This window comes from Carcharhinus amblyrhynchos, chromosome 7 (assembly GCF_965287045.1).
Source record: "Carcharhinus amblyrhynchos chromosome 7, sCarAmb.v2.hapA, whole genome shotgun sequence".
NCBI classification, from domain to species: domain Eukaryota; kingdom Metazoa; phylum Chordata; class Chondrichthyes; order Carcharhiniformes; family Carcharhinidae; genus Carcharhinus; species Carcharhinus amblyrhynchos.
In genome coordinates, this window is record NC_137330.1 from 82,226,651 (window position 1) to 82,240,625 (window position 13,975).

Here is a 13,975-nt window from a genome sequence, read left to right on the forward strand (position 1 = left end):
TTAAGGAAGAAATTTTGGGGAGTCTTAATTTCAGGAAAGATTCATTGTTCCTTGGAAGAGAATTTGGGATATAAATCTCTGTGTTCAGTTTGATATTTGATTGAGGTTTTCAAGCTAGGTAATTGGTACACAGCAATTAACCTGATGCCAAAAATCTGTTAACTAGTTGCATTTAATTTACCATTTTACCATTCAGATTATGGAATTGATGCCCCCTTCCCCCCCGCTAATTGTAGTGTTGGCTTGGTAAGAAAGGGATTCAAGCTGCTGCTCAGTGCAACCAATACACCGATATCAATAGAGTCTATTGTCAGAATAGCAAGAAGTTGATTAAAAAGAAAATATAGTTTCTGTGCATTATATGTATTTGTAGTAGAAAATAAGTGTTATGATCCTAATGGGGCAACATTAAAGTAAAATCAAAATTATTGTCTGATCCCCAAACGAAGAAATTACCAACAAGATTGCATGTAGTTTGTATTGTAGTTTATACTTTGCAAAAATCAGAATCCACTTAAGTTAAACAAGAATTAACTGGCAATTTACAGTTGTTACAACTGTAAATTAAATGCGGAATAGCAGATACAAGAACGTATCTCAAGATTGCAAACATTCGTATCATTTCTCATACAATTGTGGCACAGTATGTGCAATTTCAGTATTTCCAATTGACTCCCCAGAATGTGGGATCTTTCACTTTGCTCAATCAATGGAGTTGGTCCTTGAGTCACCTGCAGTAGAGCTCTGCACTATTCAAGACATGAAAGACAATTGTCATCCAAATGACACATTGCTGCAAAACTTCCCTTATCTAAGTCTGCAAAAGTCATGATGGCATTGATTTCCCTAGAGCCTCCTTCATTGATCCCTTTATTAAACATTGTTAAATAGTCTGATCAGCTCTAGCTAATGGCTGTAAAATTGACCACATCTCGGTCTCTGCTCAAACCCTGTCCTCGGCATTTTGTTCCTTTTTAACTATTACACACACATACTCAAATTTCTCTATTACATACATGCATACAAACAGCTTATTGTAAATACGTCTTCTCTGTCCCACCACGCCAGCTTTGTGTCCGGTGGCCAGCGTGTTTCTAATCTTATCTTCTTTCTTGTTGGTATCCCTTACCAACAAGTTAAGGGTTACCAGGCCACTTAAATGAGTATTTTTTCAAGAAAATTACAATTGATTCATTTACAATGTGCCATTTTCAGGCATTCTTCAGAATAATTTCAGATTCCGAAGATAGAAATTAGATATTTTCCTTGCTGTACTGCTTCCAGGTCAAAGATTGTCACAATATCTTGGAGCAGGTGTTGAAGAAATTTTACTATCATAGTACTGTGAATGAATGACGTCAATTATATAGAAACACTGGGAAAAGCTGACATTCTCTGATAGCAGAGATGGTTGCAAGGAGGTTTGATTGTGGTGTATAGAGTAAATGAGGGGAAGCTTTTTCCAGAGCAGAAGGATCAATCACTGGAGGGCACCGGTTTAAAATTACTTGCAAAAGAACCAGATCTAACGTGATTCTCTTTTTTGCACAGTGATTTGTTGTGGTGTGACATTCAGTGCTTGAAAGAGTATTGAAAGCTGATTCATAATGTTCAAAAGTGAATTCAATAAATATTTTAAGGGGAAAAAATATTAATTTGAAAACTCTTTTTTTCAAAGATATAAAGACTTGTGAAGTGGAATACATCCTAGAGAACTATTACTTTGTCACAGAACTAGTCAAAATTCTGATCAGCTGTGACTATAAATACTACAAAATTATAAGAAGTGGAAGCATTTAGTAATGCTACTGAAGCAGCAAATTGTTCTTTTAAGACTGGGAGCATACATGGGTGAGTTCCTTACCAGAATCGAATTGGCTGAAAACGTTGCTGAGCCGTGAAAAACTGAGCAGGATTAAAACTAGTAGGGTCACTTCCATACACGTTGGCTTTCAAAAGGGAAGAGAACTTCTACATTTTAAAATCCATAAGGAACAAACCAGGCTGGATGCAACTCATTCTTATTGGAGAATAATTACTTAATTAAAAAATGAGAAAATTCTAAGACGTGGGATTTGAGCTAGATAATACAAATCCATCTAACAATCTTCTTGTTAGATGGATTGTATCCACACATTTTTTTAAAAAAAGGGTCGAAGGAAGAAATAGAGGGCGATTCTTCCATCCAGCCATGCTGATTTCTTTTAGCACAATGGGCTGGGAGATTCAAGCAGCACTCAATTTTGTTTTTCATTGTGATCAGCGCTGGGGGGCGTGCCCCTGAGCATGTCTCCCAGTGCTGGATATCCAGTGTTGTCAGCCCTACGTCAGAAATAGGCACAGAGCTTAATACACTATATGTGGTAATTTGCATGCAATTTTAATGCTATTAGCTGATCCAGGACTGAAATCTCCAGGTCTTGTAATATTTCTCCACTGCCACTCTGCAGTCGGGATCAGGGGGGCAAGGACGGGAGGCCAGCGATTGAGCCTGGACATCCTGATGGGAGTTCAGGACTGGTTTTGGAAAGTGTGTGTTTTGGGGTGGGGGCAGCAAGGCTGGCCAGCAATCAGGAGACTGGCTGGCAGGGGTCACTGCACATGCATCAATAGCAGTGGCCCACTCAGTACTATGCTGTCGGCCTCTCCAGTTGGAATAGGCCCTGCCCCTGGATCTTAACGTGATTCATGCTGGTGCACTCTGCAGTGCACAGTCTGAGAGATCCATTTTTAAACTTCCACTTGGGAAAAAAAAGAAGTGGTATTTACTCCAGTTTTGATGTAAATTCAACACTTCGAATTTTGTGGGAAATAACCCCGGGTATTTCTGCTCAGCCCAGAAGGGCACAGAACTTGTCAGGTCATTATAAATCAGTCAGCTTAACATTGGTGGTAGTAAAAATAATGGAATCCCTACTTAAGGAAGGAATGGAAAATATCCAGAAAAGAAAACCTTAAGTCAGTAGGATTTCAAAACAGAAAATATTGCTTGCCTAACCTTGAATTTTTTTGAAGAGGTAAGTGAGCAAATAGGCAATGATAGATGAAATTTGTCTGTCTGGATTTTTTAAACAATCCATGAGAGACAAATAAGATCGGAAATTGAAGACTCAGAATCAGTGGACAAGCAGCAGAATAGATTACCATTGAATGTAAAGATAATTATTCAGAGTAACAATCAGTTCCACACAGATCAATGCTGGTACTACTGACGTATGCAATATACATTAATAATTTGGATTTTGAAATCAAAATATCTAAATTGACAATTGGTAAATTTTTGAAGTACAGAAGTAGGAGGACAGTCAACACAGAACTGCTATAACATTACAGGAGAAGATTAACAAATTTGCAAAATAGGCAAATAATTGGGAAATGAATTTTGTGCATTTCGGTGGGAAGAATATAGAAGTCACTTACTTGGAAGGTGCATGTCCACAGGTACATCATTGCAGATTAGCAAGACCATTAAAAAGGCAAACCAAGCTTTATTTCAGGAAGGATAGAAATGAAAAATAGGAAGTTATGCTAAACCTGGATTGAGCTGTGGTTTGGCCACACGTGGCTACCAGAATTGCATGCAGCATTCTGTTATGAAAATGGTGGAGGTACTTGAGAAGGTGAAGAGAAGATTTACAAGAACGATAACACAAAAAGATGAGGGGTCATAGTCTTAGGATAAGGGAAAGCAAATTTAAGAGTTAAGGAGAAACTACTACTCCCAAAGGGTTGTGAATCTGTGGAATTCACTACCCCAAAGTGCGGTGGATGCTGGGACAGTTTGATGAGTTAGATTGGTAATTGGTCATGGGGAGAAGGCAGGAATATGGGGATGAGGAGCATATCAGCCATAATTGAATGACAGCGGACCATATGGGTCAAATGGCCTAACTTTGCTTGTAAAACTTATGACCTTACGAAAAGCCTGGAAAGGATTGCCAGGATTGGGCCTCTTTTCTCTTTTAAAAGTGGCTGAGGGGTGATTAATAAATTATGAACCTTGAAGCTATGCAAGTTTTTGATAAGAGTTGATGCAATGTTTCCACTTGTGGGAAGTATGTGTCCAGAGTTATCAATACAAGATAGTCAAAGAACAAAGTCGCAAAGAAATCCAACAGGAAATTCGGAAGAAACTTCCTCATCCAAAGATTGTGAGTATGTAGAACTTGTGACCACGGAGTATTGAAGACAATGGTATAAATGTATTTAAGGGGTAAAGTTAGACAATGTCATGAGATAGATAATAAAATATTATGGTAAATTTAGATATGAAAAGATAGGAGGCTCAAGTTGAGCATGTCAGTATGGACTGGTTGGGCAAAAAGGCCTTTTAGCAGTTTCATGTATCCTATGTAATTGTATGTCGTTTTGATTTGCCAAATATTACTAACACTTTATATTGAGTGACAAAATTTAAAATATATTTGAATTTATGTAATGTTTATATTACTAAACAAGCAATGTCTGAGCTGAAACGTAAGCTATTGGTCTCTTCAAATAACCAATGAATGGAACAGTTAAGAACTTTACAATTTTTTAAAAATCAATTTGCACACTACCTTTGTAGTAAATGTATAAGGATTTTTTAAAAAGATTACTTAAATGCCATTGGGAATCAAGGATTTGTACTTTAAAAATAAAATTGAAAGCTTGCGTTTTTGGAAGTGAATTTTAAAACTTGCTTTTTTTGCACCTGCTGCCTTGGGAACTTAGTGAAGGGTAAGTTTTTTTTAACAATCAGCATATTTACATCAGAAAAGTCTAAAATCACAGAAGGGTATCTGCTGCTAACGATACAGATGATGACAGTCATTAAATCTCTCATCCCAGTTTCCTTCCCAGGAAAGGTGGAGTAAAATTTTGTTTCAAAAGTATATTGCTTGTTAAATAGCATTGCTTGCCTGCTGAGCTGGAGTTCAAAATTGGACAGCTAAACTCTTTGAGATTCATACAGTAAATAGTTCAGAGCCATTGGTGAAAATAGGAAACAGGAGAACACAGCCAGCAAAAGACCATGAGCCCTTCCATCAGGATTTTTAATTGTACCGTTCACTTACAGTGCTATTGGCTGAGGCAAGTTAAATGGGTAGTGAAAAGATTGCACTGTTCAGCTGTATATTTCATTCTCCCTCAAAATTGAAAATATTAATATTTAGATTCTGCTAGAAAAACATCATTGAAGGTACAAAAATATTAACGCCAACAATGAAATTACTTTTAATATTTTCTGTGGACTCTAAACAATGGACACAAATTTGTAATGTAGTTTACTTTGTTTCTGATTTCAGCACTTGCAGATTGGTTATCAATCAAACTTTCAGAATTGTCAATTAATTGCACTAAATTGACCACAATTTCCCATTCTTAAGAATTAATGTGCTTGATCATAATTTGATAAAATTGCTGTCAAAACACAGGAAAATAAAAGTGCATTTGTGATCAAATGTGATTTCATTAGGATACTGCAGCTCATGCCTTCAAACTAGTAAAATGTGAGTATGGGGCTCCAGTAGAAAAGGTAGTATAAATAATTCTAAAACAGTTTGAGAGTACAGTTATGTGTTGGGTATTGCAGATAAAGGAAAAACTAAGTGTAAAGAACCAAAGGGAGAAAAATAAGGAATCTGAGAAAAATGTCAGAGCGGAAGGCCAAGTAGCTCTGGTCAGAAGTATTTGCAAGTATACAGATGTATGGAGTTTAAGAAATAATTTGAATGAGTTGCAGATGCAAATTCAACTTGAACAATACAGCATGTGGAGTAACCATTATTGTGATACAGTCACAGGGAATGAGGGGAGATCTCATTGAGACGTATAAGATGATGAATGGGATGGATAGGATAGAGGTGGAGAGACTCTTCCCGCTCAAAAAAGACAGTAGGACTAGGGGGCACAGCCTCAAGATAAAGGGGAGGCGGTTTAGAACGGAGTTGAGGAGGAACTTCTTCACTCAAAGGGTGGTGAATCTCTGGAATTCTCTGCCCGTTGAAGTGGTGGAGGCTGCCTCGCTAAATATTTTTAAGAAGCGGGTTGATGGGTTCTTGATAAGAGAGGGGATTAAGGGTTATGGGGAGAGGGCGGGAAAGTGGAACTGAGCCACAACAGATCAGCCATGATCTTATTGAATGGCGGGGCAGGCTCGAAGGGCTAGATGGCCTACTCCTGCTCCTATTTCTTATGTTCTTATGTTTCTTATAATCAGGATTGGCAATAAATATATCAGGTTGAGGTCCACAAGAAGGATAAGGAATCTAATAAAGAGGAGCACTTAAGCTTGGCACAGCAGGTCTGGCAGCATCTGTAAGGAGAAAAAAGATGTTTCAAGTCCAGATGCCCCTTTGTCTTGATTCACTCCGTCCACGATAAATGTTCACTCCCTCTTTACCACAAGTGCACAGCGGCTGAATTATGTACTAAGAACCAGATACACTGCAGAAACTCACCAAACCTTATTTGTCAGCACCTTTCATATTCATGACCTTTTATTTACCACCTAGAAAGGCAAGGGCAGCAGATGCAATGCAATGCAAACCTGTAGGTTTGCCTCCATGTCTCTCGCCACCTTGCCATGGAACTACCTTGCTGGTGCTTCACTGTCATTAGGTCAAAGCCCTGAAACTCACGTGCAACACCACGTGAACTGCAGTAGTTCAAAAAGGTGGCTCCTCGTCACCAGCTTCTCAGGAGCAATTGGGAATCGGCATTGTTGATTTGCCAGTGATGCCTACATCCAATGACCAATTTGTTGTTTAAATGTAACAGCAACAATTAAGGATGCAATTACTTCTATCAAAGGAGGATGTAATGTAGTAGTGGAGACTTACTGATAGAAATAAAGAGGCAAAAAATTGGAGTTGTGTGGAGGCCTGGCAGTAGCTGTGCAGTGGCAGAATATATTGATGCAGAGTTTAGAAACGTGCATTAGAGACTGGCAGATTGTAATGGGAGATTTTTAACTTCCATCGATTTGAGTAAATATACAAGCTGATGCCGGAAAGTAATGCATCCTGTTTGTATGCAGGCTATTTTCATGCAGCAATATGTCCCAGAACCAACTACAGGTTAATGATGAACTGAGTGAGATTTAGTTACCAGCTTAATGGAGTGTGAACATTTATCTACATTAAACGTTTTTCACTGGCACTCTTTTACAAGCAGAATTCTTTCCTAACTGAAATTTCCAATTTATTTCTAATACAAATCATCACCTTTAAAAATCAGAAGTAGCTATTCAGTTACCTAGAGTCCACATCTGTACACTATTACTTTGTCCTTTTTATTTTGACTTTTAATCTTCAACAGTACATTAAAAGATAAATTAGTTATTTAGTTGCTGAGTACTTGCATATTAGTCCATGCTGCAAGTATTGTACTTTAATAGAAAATGATGGATAAATTCAGGTCTGGAAGCATCTGTAGCAAGAAACAGAATTAATGTTTCGGGTCTAACTGATCCTTTAAAGAACTGAGGAGTGGTAGAATACAACCCAATACTTCTATCGGGAATGAAATTCCATTAACTGCCTTTGTTTATTAATCTGCACTATGCATTGTGCGTGAAGAGAATAATGATTTTACTGTAATTGCATCTAAAATATGATTGAGTTCAGTGCATTGGGAACAAAGAAACAGCTACTGGAAGTCTAGATTTAGGATATGAGACTTGTCTGCAGTAAACTGGGCAAATTTGTTCATAGCCTTGAGACAAAACATCCTGAGGCCTTGTTCTTCATGATTGAGGACTTCAGTCAGGTCAAGCTCGAGCTTTCTACCAAGATACCAACACACTACCTGCTCCATCAGAGGCCCAGACATCCTAGACATGCTACACAATATCAAAAATGCCTATCACTGGATGCCCACCCACACTTTGGTAAGTCAGACCACAAGGCTGTACAAGTAAAATCTAGGCTTGCAAGTAAAAACAAACACGAGAATCCATCAAAGAAAGTTGTGCAGTGTTTGTCCAAGGAATCAGATTATCCTACAGGACTGTTTAGGTTCAGTAGGCTGGTCAATATTTAAACTGTGACCAGCCTGAATGAGTATGCCACTACAGTAACTGACTTCATTGTGCAGAAGACTGTGTGCCAAAGAAATAAATACGTGTTTCCCAGTTGGAAACCATGGATGAACGGGGATATCTGCTGCCTGCTGAAGTCCAGGTCTGAGACATTCAAGTCAGGTAACCCTAACCTATTCAAGAAAGTAAGAAGTCTCTCAGCACCAGGTTAAAGTCCAACAGATTTATTTGCAGCAAACACCACTAGCTTTCGGAACTGGCTGTTGAAGAAAGAACATAAGAAATAGAAGCAGGAGAAGGCCATCTAGCCCTTTGAGCCTGCCCCGCCATTCAATAAGATCATGGCTGATCTGTCGTGGCTCAGTTCCACATTCCCGCCCTCTCCCCATAACCCTTAATCCCCTCTCTTATCAAAAACCCATCAACCCGCGTCTTAAAAATATTTAGCGAGGTAGCCTCCACCACTTCAACGGGCAGAGAATTCCAGAGATTCACCACCCTTTGAGTGAAGAAATTCCTCCTCAACTCTGTTCTAAACCACCCCCCCTTTATCTTGAGGCTGTGCCCCCTAGTCCTACTATCTTTTCTGAGCGGGAAGAGTCTCTCTACCTCTACCCTATCCATCCCATTCATCATCTTATACGTCTCAATGAGATCTCCCCTCATTCTTCTAAACTCTAACGAGTACAAGCCTAGTTTATTCAGCCTCTCCTCATAGCTCAACCCCCTCAACTCCAGTATCAGCCTAGTAAACCTCCTCTGCACTCCCTCCAAGGCCAAAATATCCGTGCGTAAGTACGGCGCCCAAAACTGCACACAGTACTCTAGCTGCGGCCTCACCAATGCCCTATACAGCCGCAGCAAGACCTCCCTACTTTTATATTCAATCCCCCTCGCTATGAAGGCCAGCATCCCATTCGCCTTCCTGACCACCTGCAAGCTGGGTTTTTGCGACTCATGCACAAGGACCCCGAGGTCCCTCTGCACCGTCGCCTGCTGCAGTTTTTCGCCACGTAAGAATCCTTCCTACCATTATTCCTACCAAAGTGGACCACCTCGCACTTGCCAACATTAAATTCAATTTGCCAGTTCCTGGCCCATTCACCCAGCCTATCTAGATCCTTCTGTAGACTCTCCACACCCTCCGCACAATTTGCCGTTCCACCAATCTTGGTGTCATCAGCAAATTTCGACACGATACACTCGGTTCCCTCCTCCAGATCATCTATATAAATGGTAAATAGCTGAGGCCCCAGCACCGACCCCTGGGGCACTCCACTAGTCACCATCCGCCAATCCGAATAGCACCCATTGACCCCCACTCTCTGCCTCCTATTTGACAACCAATCCTCTATCCACGCTAACACCCTACCCCCAACTCCATGCCCCCTGACCTTCTGCAATAACCTCTTGTGAGGTACCTTGTCAAACGCCTTCTGAAAATCAAGAAAGACCACATCCACCGGCTCTCCTCTATCCACCGCCCTAGACACGTGCTCATAGAACTCCAGTAAATTTGTCAGACACGACTTCCCTTTAATGAAACCGTGCTGCATCTGCTCTATCAAGCAATTCCCCTCAAGATGCCTCGCTATTTCCTCCTTGATGACGGATTCTAACATTTTACCTACAACAGACGTTAAACTAACCGGCCTATAATTCCCTGCCTTTTGCCTGGTACCCTTCTTAAACAACGGCATAACATTAGCCGCTTTCCAATCTTCCAGCACTTCCCCGGAATCCAGTGACGTCTGGAAAATAACCACTATCACCTCCGCCGTTTCTTTCAGAACCCTCGGATGCATTCCATCCGGTCCTGGCGACTTGTCCACAATCAGTCCCTCCAGTCTGTCAAGCACCGCCTCTCTTGTAACAGTAATGTCATTAAGACCCTCCAGTCCTATCACCTTTCCATCTCTAACACCCGGCAAATTATTCACGTCCTCCTCCATGAAGACAGAAACAAAAAAGTTATTCAGGACCTCAGCCATATCCCCATCCCCTACCATTAAGTCCCCCTTCTCATCCTGTAAGGGACCAACATTCACCCTAGCCAGCCTCTTCCTTTTTATATATTTATAAAAACTCTTGCTATCCTTTTTTATATTAAGCGCTAGCCCAGCTTCATAGTTTCTCCTACCCTTCTTTATCAACTTCTTTGTCAATCTTTGTTGACATTTAAACCTCTCCCAATCCTCTTCTCGCCCACTACTCTTAGCTACTCTAAATGCCTCCACTTCTAATTTAACACTTTCTTTCACCTCCTTCGTTATCCACGGCTTATTACCTCTCCTCCTACGGTCCTTTTTGACCATCGGAATAAATTTCTGCTGAGCACCAAGAAAGATCTCCTTAAAGATCCTCCACTGCTCCTCAGCAGACCTACCTTCCAACGCAACGCGCTCCCCCAGTCCACATTCGCCAATTCTTCTCTCATCCTACCATACTCCCCTCTGTTCAAACAAAGGACACGCGTCCGGGAACCCACTTTCTCCTCCTCCATCTGCACCAGAAACTCCACCATACAATGATCACTCTCCCCAAGAGGATCCTTCACCGCAAGGTCCCTAATTCTACCTGCCTCATTACACAACACCAGATCCAAGAAAGCTCGCTCCCTCGTCGGCTCCAACACACACTGTTCCAGGAAACTATCCCGGCAGCATTCCAAGAACTCCTCCTCGAGCCCACCGCGTCCAACATGGATCGACCGATCTATATGTAGATTGAAATCCCCCATAACTACGGCCGTCCCATTCCTGCACGCCGCACTTATTTGCGCGTTAACAGCCCGCCCCACCTCCAGATCATTATTGGCGGGCCTATAGACGACACCCACCAGCATCTTCCCCCTTTTGCTGTTCCTAATCTCTACCCACAAGCCAGATATGATCTGTGGAGATCCATCAAAGATGCCAAAAAGTATAGACCAAGCTAGGATCTCAGGCTAGCCACACAGATCCCCACTTAGCATGGCAAGGTCTGCAAGACATAACAGGCTACAAGATGAAAGCAGGTAAAATTGCTGGCTACAATGCAACTCTCTCTGATGAGCTCAATGCATTCTATGTCCATTTTGAGCAAGAGGTCAGCAAGAGCATGCCCTTCTATCCTGGAAGCCTCAGAAGAACTTACATCTGAGGATACCGCTGCCGATGTCAACAACCTTCTTAAACATCAACCCACAGAAAGCAACTGGCCCAGATCAGGTACCTGGACCAACACTCAGGTCCTGTGCGGATCAGCTGGCAGGCGTATTCAGACACCTTCAACTTTTCTTCACAACAATTTGAGGTCCCTACATACTTCAAGATGATGACCATCATCGTGGTACCAAAGAAAAGCCAGGCAGTGTGCCTTGTTGACTGTTGTCCAGTGGCTTTGACATCCATCATTATGAAATGCTTCAAAAGGTTAGTCATGGCACAGATCAATTCCTGCCTCCTGGACTGGCTGGATCTACTACAGTTCACCAATCACTGCAACAGACCCATGGCAGACGACATCTCCCTGGTCCTACACTGAACCCTGAACACCTAGATAACAAAGACACTTGTCAGACTCACTCATAGACGACAGCTCAGCCTTTAACGTGAGACTCGTCTCCAAACTTCGTAGCCTGAGGCTCGGCTCCTCCCTCTGCAACTGGATCCGAGACTTTCTAACACACAGATCGCAATCAGTAAGGATAGGCAAAGGAAATAATAACCTCCTCCATAACTGTCTTCGTCACTGGCGCTCGGACACAGCGTAAGGCTGTGTCCTCAGCTTCTTACTATACGCCTTATACACCTATGGCCTAATTCCCATCCAACTCGATTTTCAAGTTTGCCAACGATACCACGGTTGTGGGTCAGATCTCGAACAATGGCAAGACATAGTACAGGAAAGAGAGAATCTTTGTGAACTGGTGCAATGACAATAATCTACCTCAATGTCAACAAAACAAAGGAGATAGTCATCAACTTCAGGAAGCGTAGTAGAGCCTTGTCTACATCAATGGGATGAAATAGGCTCAAGGGCTTCAAGTTTTTAGGTGTCCAGATCACCACCAACCTATCCTAGATGCGCCTCCCCCCCCTCCCCCGCCCATGCTACACTTTAGTTAGAAAGCCCACCAACATAGAACACTACAGCACAAACAGGCCCTTCGGCCCACGAGTTGTGCCGATCACATCACACCTACCAATCTATATACCTATCTATAACCCCCAATCCCATTAAACCCCATATACTCATCCAGAAGTCTTTTAAAAGACCCCAGCGAGTTCGTCTCCACCACCACTGACGGCAGCCGATTCCATTCACTCACCACCCTCTGAGTGAAAAACTTACCCCTGACATCACTTCTGTACTTCCCTCCCCGCACCTTAAATCTGTGTCCTCTCGTAGCGGCCATTTCAACCCGGGGAAATGGCCTCTGAGAATCCACCTTATCTATTCCTCTCAACATTTTATAAACTTTTATCAGGTCGCCTCTCAACCTTCGTCTTTCCAGGGAAAAGAGTCCCAGCTCCCTCAACCTAACTTCATAAGGCATGCCTCCCAGTCCAGGCAACATCCTTGTAAATCTCCTCTGTACCCTTTCAATAGCTTCTACGTCTTTCCTATAGTGAGGCGACCAGAACTGCGCACAGTACTCCAAATGAGGCCTGACAAGGGTCTTATAAAGTTGCAGCATTACCTCCCGACTCCTAAACTCAATCCCTCGATTAATGAAGGCCAGTACACCATACACCTTCTTGACCACCTCCTCCACCTGCGAGGCCGATTTAAGAGTCCTGTGGACCCGGACCCCAAGATCCTTCTGCTCTTCAACACTACTAAGACTCCTGCCCTTGATAGTGTACTCGTTCATCCCGTTGGTTCTGCCAAAATGGACGACTACACATTTATCCGCGTTGAAGTCCATCTGCCACTTCTCCGCCCAGTCCTGCATCCTATTTATGTCCTGCTGCAACTTTTGACATCCTTCCAGACCATCCACAACACCACCGACCTTCATCTACTTTCTCAGGAGACCAAGGAAATTTGGCATGCCCACTACAATTCTCTTCAACTTTTATAGATGTACCATAGAAAGCTTTCTGGTTGCACCATAGCTTGGTATGGCTCCTGTTCTGCCCAACACCCAATAAACTACAAAGCATCATGAACGAAACCCAGTCCATCACTCAAACCAGCCTCCTATCCATTGACACTATCTACATTTCCCGCTGCCTTGGAAAAGCAGCCAACATAATCAAAGACCCCATGCAGCCCAAAATACACACTTTCACCTTCTTCCATCAGGAAAAAGAGACAAAAGTCTGAAGACACGTACCAACTGACTCAAACAGCTTCTCCCCTGCTACCATCAGGTTTTTGAGTGAACCTACCTTGTTTTAAGTTGATCGATCTCTGCACCTGAGCAATGACTGTAACACTGCACTCTCTCCTTTCCTTCCCTACATACGGTATGCTTTGTCTGTACAGCGTGTAAAAACAATACTTTTCACTATCCTCATGTGACAAATCAAATTAAACGAGCAAAGAACAGTACAGCATAGAATTAGGCCCTTTGGCCCACTAAGTATATGCCGATCACGTTGTTCTATCTAGACCAACTATCTGTATCCCTCTGTTCCCCGCCTATTCATGTCTATCCACGTAAGCCTTAAATTAAGCCTTGCTAATGTGTCTGCCTCGACTACCTCACTTGGCAGTATATTTCCCACTACCCTCTGAGTAAAAAAAACCTTCCTGCACACATCTGTACTGAACACTCGCCCCATTTGTCATTTCTACTCTGGGACAAAGCTTCCAACTGTTCCTCCTATCTATGCCCCTCATAATTTTGTAAACTTCTTTCAGGTCATCCCCTCAGCCTCTCTTTTCCAGGGAGAAAAATCCCAGTTTATTCAATCTCCTCATGGCTAATATCCTCCATACCAAGTGACATCCTAGTAAATC

General features: G+C 42.1%; 1 protein-coding gene across 19 annotated transcripts in view; it reads left to right on the top strand.

Moving 5' to 3' along the window:
* Nucleotides 1-13,975, top strand: part of snap91a (synaptosome associated protein 91a) — a 187,351-nt gene that overhangs the window by 113,354 nt on the left and 60,022 nt on the right. The gene's annotated exons all lie outside the window — the stretch shown is intronic.